The sequence below is a fragment of the Egretta garzetta genome, unplaced genomic scaffold (assembly GCF_000687185.1).
Source record: "Egretta garzetta isolate BGI_Z169 unplaced genomic scaffold, ASM68718v1 scaffold787, whole genome shotgun sequence".
NCBI classification, from domain to species: domain Eukaryota; kingdom Metazoa; phylum Chordata; class Aves; order Pelecaniformes; family Ardeidae; genus Egretta; species Egretta garzetta.
The window spans coordinates 76,830-84,919 of record NW_009260266.1 but is presented as its reverse complement, the minus strand read 5'-3'; positions in this window follow the sequence as shown (position 1 = coordinate 84,919).

Sequence of the window (8,090 nt, the reverse complement as noted above, 5' to 3'; positions counted from 1 at the left end):
TTCTCCAACTGAAGATAAAACTTTTCTAAAGAAATAATAATCATAATGATTAAAAAAAAAAGCAAAATAAAAATACTGTCCCACCATTCATCTAGAGACCGGTGCATTTAAATCTGTGCTGCTCTAATTTGACATAAAGGTCTTAAGCGTTAAATACATTAGATGCAATATAACAACAGCAACTTGCTATTTTGTCCATGGATTTCTGCGGTGTGAGGGTTTTGCTTTGCTGCTGTCAGGGGTGAGGGGGGTCCAGCGCCTCTCTTGGGTTAAGGCAAAGCAGAGCAAAACCTTGAGCTTGGGAGAGCTGTAGATGAAGCCATCCCCTTCCCAGTTCCATACTTAGCACACCAAAAGGACACGTTGCAAAAGCCAGATTAAAAAAACCCCATATGTGTGCCACATAGCTAGCTAATTTGGTTTTTTTAGCCATTCAATGTTAGCACAACTTGTATTTCAAGGACACCTAACTACGGTGGGGCGTGTTTTCAGAGCGGTTTGGAGCGTGTGATTTGTTGTCTGGGGGCTTGGGAGTTCTGTGTTTGGTTTTTTTTGGTTTATTTTTTTTTTTGGCCTTACCTTCACACCACCCATGTGAGTCCGTGGGAGCTGTGGGCGAAGGCTCTGAGCTTGGTGTGTGCGTGGGTGCTGGGACAGAGCCACCCTTTCCCGAGAGAGAGAAGACCTTGCATTTCTACAGTTGGGTTTTGTGTTGATTAAGTTAATCTGTGCATTCTGTTTGCCATTGCTACATTCTGTAAGTCTGTATATATTGTAGAAAATGTATGGTGAAAATATTAATACACTATCTCTAGTGTTTTTAAAATTTAATCAGTACAGTACCTGTGCCTGCATGGTGTTACGAGACCATGCGTCGCCCTATATTCAGGGTTCAAGCTTTCCCTTGTTTGTTTAAGGGGTTTATGTATAAATATATTTTATGCCTTTTATTACAAGTCCTGTACTCATGACTTTTGCCATGGCATTTTGTTCTACTTATACTGTAAATTATGCATTATAAAGAGTTTCATTTAAAAAAAAATTACTTGGTACAATAATTATTGTAATTAAGAGATGTAGCCTTTATTAAAATTTTATATTTTTCAAATGAATATTTTCTGACTTTTTTTTTTTTTTTTTCCCACCCTTAAAAGGTTTCTTACGTACGGTGGTAGCTGGGCCGCAGGTGCAGCTCCAGTGGGCAACGCAAAGGCTGGGGCTGCGCTTCAGTGCCATGATTAAATCATTTACAGCTCCTTCAGGTAACTCGGCTACAAATTTAGTGGAGTCTGCACCCCCCAAGCCTACCTGATGGGGCAGGACCAGGCTGATGGAGGAGCGGGGAGTGCCTCTTGCTCTTTAAGGGGGATAACGAAGCTGGGGTGCGATGCTCAGCGGGACGGGGTGGTCCGTGGCACATCAGGGCTTCATCCTTAGGTGATGGAGGGGGGGTCATGGCCTTGCCTAGGTGTGATTGAGCTGGGACTGCTCACCTGCTGGAGCAAAACCCAGCTTAGTAAAGCCCTGGCTGATGTGGCTGCTCCAGCCAAGCTGGGCTGGGGAGAGGTTTGGTGGAAGGAGCCGAGCAGGACAAATGCCAGGGCGCTCTTACCCGCGCCCCTCCCCTCCCACCGGTGTTTGTGGTACAAAACCTATTTCATAGCTAAATGCGCTTAATTTGTTCGCGAGGGAAGCTGCCCATTCCAGGGATGGATTTGTCTCCCAGCTGTCGCCCAGACCTTCCCAGCTCAAGCGAGTAACCCTGGGAAAGCAATTGTGGACCCGCTTTTGGTCTGCCCTATTTTTTTCTTGCAGTTTTTAAATTATCTGGGTTATTTTGTGTGTATGGGAAGACTTCGTTTAAAACATCAGTAAAACTTCTATCAAAGGGCTCAACTTCACACCGAGTACACAGAGCTCAGGACTGAATCCTGCAGTTCAAGGGAGCTGCAGGCAGTTTTACACATTTAAATGGATGGTGCCTTGTTTTAAAGAAAAAACCATCTGAAGTTCATGGGGTTCATCTTAATTGATAAGCTGGACATAACGGATGGGTGTAGGGAGACTTCAACAACATAAGGGAAGAAAGGTATTTTTTTTTTCCCCCCTCTCTCTTTTTTTCAGTCTACCATCAAAGGTTGGGAACTTAGCACTACATCGTAGTATTATTTTTTCTTCTGCTATTAAAATGAATCACACTGTGCCTAATTCTTCTGGGGAAGATGAATGTGTTTGAGGCAGCTTGAAGCCATTCAGTGCCTCACAAGCCTTTGCATCTTTCAATCAATGTTCCAAAATACTCACCTCTGTTTTTTTGGATGTCTGTAGAAACAAAATATAAAATGGCTTCAAATACATGGCAGGCTGTTTAGCGGAGATGAAAGGGTATTTGAATAGTCTTTTAAAAATGAATGAAAAGTGAATACTCTCTTCTGTTTCAATTATAAGTGGGACATGGAGCTCGTTAGACACCACCTTAATATGTGACACTCTGAAAATGTTCACCTACCTTCAGCGGCTCAGAAACATTTTGTTTTTCAGCTTGTCTCGGGATAAAGATCGTGATTACAGGTCTGGCTTGTCAGCTGCTAAATGGAGAGGCAGCGTGGGAAAGTTCTCCTGTTACACCTTAAAAAGTGGAACAGCCAACCAATTTTTTTTTTTTTTTAAATGGTACAGAAGATGGGGAGGGAGCAAGAACCTTATTTGGACCCAAGTGTTTTAGTTTAGCTTAAGTTTATAAGGTTTAATGAAAGCTATATAAGCTCATGATGGTAAAAAAAGAGCCCGCAGAGCCGCTTGCAGCACTGCGGTACCTGCTGGAATGTCCTGGGTTGGTCCTTCCAGAGGAGAGGACATCAACAGCAAGAGCCGGCTCAGCAAAAGCAAACTTGAGCAGGGCTCGAGCGCTGCCCCAAGGACAGCGTGAGCGAGCCCGAACCGCTCCACATGCTTAAATCACACTCATGCTGAACATTCAGAGCATTTCTCATCTTCAAAGTGTGCGGGAAACATTCATGAAGCCCCACAACACCCGCGGAGGTAGGTAAACCTGCCTGCCTTAGACGGTCGAGCGGCGGATAATTGGCGGCGTGGACGGGGCAAGCGGCGGCCGGGGGAGCTTCAAAGCTCTGCGTCTGCTCTGCAGGCTGGGTCACGGTCCAACAAAAACACTGGCCCTGGTTACTGCACAATTAAAACGCGTTGACGGACCTTTAACGGTCTTCGGGAGCGTTTCGGCCACGGAGCCCGGAGGGAGCAATGGACTGGGAATCATGGGCGTGCATTGCCTAGAGGCTTTTTGGGGGAAAAAAAACCTCAGGTTCCCAAGTATTTCGCAGCTGGGATTTGTTGGGGGCACGTGGCGATGAGCAATGGTCTTGCTCGGTCCCAAATAAAGGCTCGAAGCGGTGGGGAGTGGGGCTGGGCTGTGCCGGGGAGGGGGCAGCCGTGGGGTTGGGTCTCCTCTCTGAGATGAGTGGGGACAAGGACCCTTTCCTCAGCAAAACCCAGGCTGTGTCTGGATGCAGAAAGCATCCCGGCTCTTGCCCACAGGCCTCTCCGCTGGCCCGGCGCTGGCAGGGAGGTCACGGCAGGTACAAGGACGTATTTTGTTCTTCTCTCTCTACCCTGACTGTTTGGCATTGCTTGGCTCAAAGGGTGCAAAACATCTGAGTCAGCATCCAAAAAAAAAAAAATGCACGAGGCTGCCCCCAAAATCATGAGCTTAGAATAAAACAAAATAATGTTATCAACCCCGTCAGGTCATGGTTTCTGTCTGTGATTTCTCAGTTCCCGGTGTTTGGCGCAGGAGCAGGAGGCGACCATGGTGTCACTGCTGGTGACTGAGGGCACTGACTCAGATGCACTGGCGTGTCCTCCTGGAGCAGTTGGAAGGGGTTTGTGCCTTGGGAAGAAGAGCCCCAGCCCCGTGTGGGGCGGACACACATCCCCAGTACACGAGCCTACATCCAATGGTGGCCTCAAGTTGGTAAAACCAACTCAAACCTCTGAAATTCCTGGCAGCCCCCCACTGGGAGCGGGGGGTGGAGGAGGGATGCTGTCTGCCCTCTGCAGCACCGAGGACTGGCAGTGGATACAAGGACCGGGCAGCAATCATTTGGGGACGCTTTCTGTGGGAAACCAATGCACGGACTAAGCATCCTGCCCCCGTCCTACGTCCCCTTGGGGACGGGAGGCTCCCATCCCTCACAACACACCGCTTATAGCATCCCAAGGCGTACCAACTCCACCCATACCTCCCAGTGCTCTTTCGCAAACCCATTTCTCAGATGGTAAAACAAAGACCGCCAACCACTGACAAAATCCCCCCTCCCTTCCTGAAGATAAAGATAGACTGTATGTTATTTTTAACAACGGCACCGATATCGGGGAGGGTGCTTTGCCTTGGTGAAGTCCCATGAAAACTCCTTCCTTTTCCCAGGTGCTGGGATCAGCAGCGCTGCTGGTTCCCCCCAGCCTTTCCCAAGTCCCCTCAAGGCTGTTTCCCCCCTCCATCCTGGGAGTTCATTCCCGCTGAAGTGGCTGGGCTGGAGCATCTGCTGGTTCCCACTCCGCTTGGCTCGTATTGGCCATTTTATTCTCTTCCTCTTTCACCTCCCATTAACCTCATGTTCCTCAAACACCTTCATCCAACTACTCCACTCCAGTAGCAACCTCAGATTAATTAAAAAGGAAAAAAGAAAGGAACGCTCAGTCTTGAAATGAGGTTCCTATCCCATTGCTTTCAAATGCTCTCTCTTAATCACAGAGCCCAGAAAACACCCACACAGAGGAGGCTGGAGAATTATTTAAGGCAAATCAGCTTCCTTCCCCTTATGAAAAAGGATCGGCCTAGTTCTGGGTGGTGGAAGGAGCTCTGGTTCAGGTCCTTTCCCTTCTTCCCAGCGACATCCCCGATTCCCACCCGCAGCCTTGCCCGGCCTCCTCACACAGCCCTGCACGCACGCTCCTTCCCCCTTGCCTTCATTTGCATATTCCTAATCATAATCAAGAGTCCCAAGCTGAATTTTTCTAATGTTTAAACCATGGCAGGCCATATGTTTCAGCCTCTCTTTTCAATTAAATGAGTGTTGTGATGCGTTTAATCTTCAGGGAGCATTGAACCCACATAGCGAGAGGGGAGGCTAATTTTGGACATCAGATGGAGATGATATAGCATAATTTCAGACAATTTTGGCTGACCTCCCTGGGCAATGCCCTTTGCCTCTTTCATGAGAAGGTCTATTTTTAGGGAAGAAAGCCCATTAAGTCTTGCCTTCCTTAATTCAGCGCTTCACTTGATAAGGTTGGACAGGTAGATCCTTTTTTTTTTTATTATCATTATTATTAGTCTTATTTTTTAAAAAGAAAACAGAAAGACCCTCTGGGAATTCTGGCTTTCAACATTTGTCTCAGGCCCTGCAGGAGCCTGGAACATCCCTGAACCCTACAGTTCATTCTGCTTTGAAACAACCACCTCGTCGCTCCTAACTCACACCGCCAGCGCCGCCGCCTCATCTGCAGTCGCAGCACTGCCGGCTCCCGCTCCCACTGGCATGGCAGCTCTCCTCACCTTCATCTTCCTCTTTCCTTCTGCCATGCCGCCTCAAAGCAAGCCCTCATTCCCCCCAAATCCTTCAAAAGTCAAAGGATAAGTGGGATGCATGGCCGGGATGCTCCTACCTTGGCTCTTCCCTTTCTCCCTGCTGCTTCCCGGAGAAGCGCCACAACCTCGGCATCGTCCCTGCCAGGGAGCCCTGACCCCTCAAGGGCTCACCCAGCCCTAAAATACGAACAGCAAGGAGTCCAGAAAAACCTCTCCACCCCTTCAAAATATTTGCAGGTGGTTGCAGCAGCCTGGCAGAGCTTGGAGCAAAGGCTTTGCGCCTTTTCCAAAGCTCTTGTTTCCTAAAATCCTCACATCTCTAAAGCTTTCTGGTAGCCCTACAAACACAACATCCTTTCCAAACATTTCACAGCAGGTAAGAAACCAAACCGCCTCTCCTCTACGGGCACACATGTCAAAGGATCACACGGCAGGGCTCTGCCTTCAGAGACCAACCAGCCAACCTCCCACCAAGCCCCAGCAGGATGGAGGCGAAGGGCAGGGTCTGGGCACCGGACACTGCTCCTGGGACAGATGCTGTAAAACCAGCTGGTATCCAAAGATAATTCGGGAATAACGAGGGGGCAGCTGATGGAGCCTGTAGGGTGGGGAACCCACTCCAGGCGGAACGGCTGGGGAGGGGTTAAACCCTGCCCCGTGTTGTTGCCATGCAAAAATCAGGCAAAGCACCAGGGTTCTGCATTGAGATTCAAATGCCTAGATGAAAGCAGAGCTCCAGGAAGGAAGGGCCAATTTAGGTTGGAACCAGAGAAAACTTTCTCAGCTAACTTCTGGAAAGGGAAACAACCAGGTTTCAGAAAGCTTCCATCAAAAGGGTACCTTGAAGGGAGATGAGTTGCCGCAGGACCGGAGGAGGTGGCCCTTTCCCTATCCTCCCAGCCAGGGAATTATTATTGGACACTGGATGGCAACACACCCCGTTACAATACCCGCCCCGCTCTTCTGAACCTGCCACCGAAATGCCCTTGTTCTTTCACAGGCTTCCAGAAAAGGATGAGCTTGAGCGAGCCCTGCCAAATGCAGCCTAGCACTGGTGTCCCCGTGCCACCCGGTGCGGGTGGCATCTGCACCCCGGCGCTCCTGAGAGCCGCCGGCGCTGCACCGAGCCAAACGCCCAAAGCCTTCAGAGACAGCTCGTGTCCAAATTGGGCTTCATGGCCTTTTGGGATGGCCGCTGGCCCGCACTTCAACATTTGATGAAGTAGCCAAAATACTATTTCCAACTTTTTCTTCCTTACTGTTTATTCCAAAGCAAACAAACAAATGAAAAAAAGAGTTTGAGAGCTTAGCTTTGCTAATTTATGACTCTCTGCTCTGTCCTTTCTCCTTCGGGATTCACTTCCCTACCCTTGGTTAAGCCGGGAAGAGGAGGGCGAGCTCGCACCTTGCCTCTGTGACAGGTTGCCAAAGGAGGGAGAAAGTGTCTACTCACTTATTCTAGTAGCATGTAGTGCTTTTGTGTTTCGAGTCTTTGTAGATTTGCAATGCCTTTAAAAACCCTTGCAACTGTCCAACATGGGGTGTTTAATTACCAGGTAAAAGAATTTTTTTTTAGACTCCATTTAATTATTTGATTGCACAGTAACCAAAGAGTGTAAGAGGGCTGTAGCCAGAAGGCACTTCAAAGCAACGCCTTGATGTTTCTTAGTGGGCATTAAAGGTTTCTGAAGGCAGGAGATTGTTTAAAAAAAAATATTAAAACCCTCCTCATGATCCCGCCAGCAATCTCAAAAAAATGCATAAACACTGGAATCCTCTGCCAGGGAGGAAAAAAAGAGTTCAAAGGGATCTGAGAGTTTTCATGTAAAGTTTAGAGTTTAAGGCGTGACTGTTGGCTATGGAGCCCCACTGTTTGAACTCTTGTTTATTAAAAACAGTTTCCCAGCATTTCACAGGGTTCAGAAAGACCGCTCTGCAATAAGGGTTTGACTTTATTTTTTAAAATACTTTTTAACAGTTCACTCCAGCCTCTTCGCTGCCCCAGAAGGCTGGAATGACAGCAGCAGCAGTATTAGGAAATGACAACTTGGCTGGCCCCAAACTCCGACTGCCTTTTTGATATTATCGCCAACCCTCCAGCCTTTATCTGAGCCCGAGCTCTCAATCAACGTCCAGCCAAACAATCGGCCACTGGGAAGAGGCTTTTTTTTTTTTTTTTCTTTTTTTCTCAGGGTGGGAGATAATCTTTCAGCCTGTCTTGTCTGGGCACGCATCTTATTTTTGACGAGCCCACCGCCACACCGAGAGCGCTCTCATTCTTCCCTGTGCTTATACGCCTCTCGCTCCTGTGGCTTCAGCCAGCCTCATTTGCTTGAAAAATCCTACTTTTTAAAGTCAAGGGGTTTTATCCAGCAACAAAGTCAAAGAGAATCCATGGCACGTTGCAGCTTGGTCCCCTTGGCGGTGGCTGGGTAAGAGGGGGGGCTTTGAGGGGGCAGCAGCCAGACCGGCTGTACGGTGT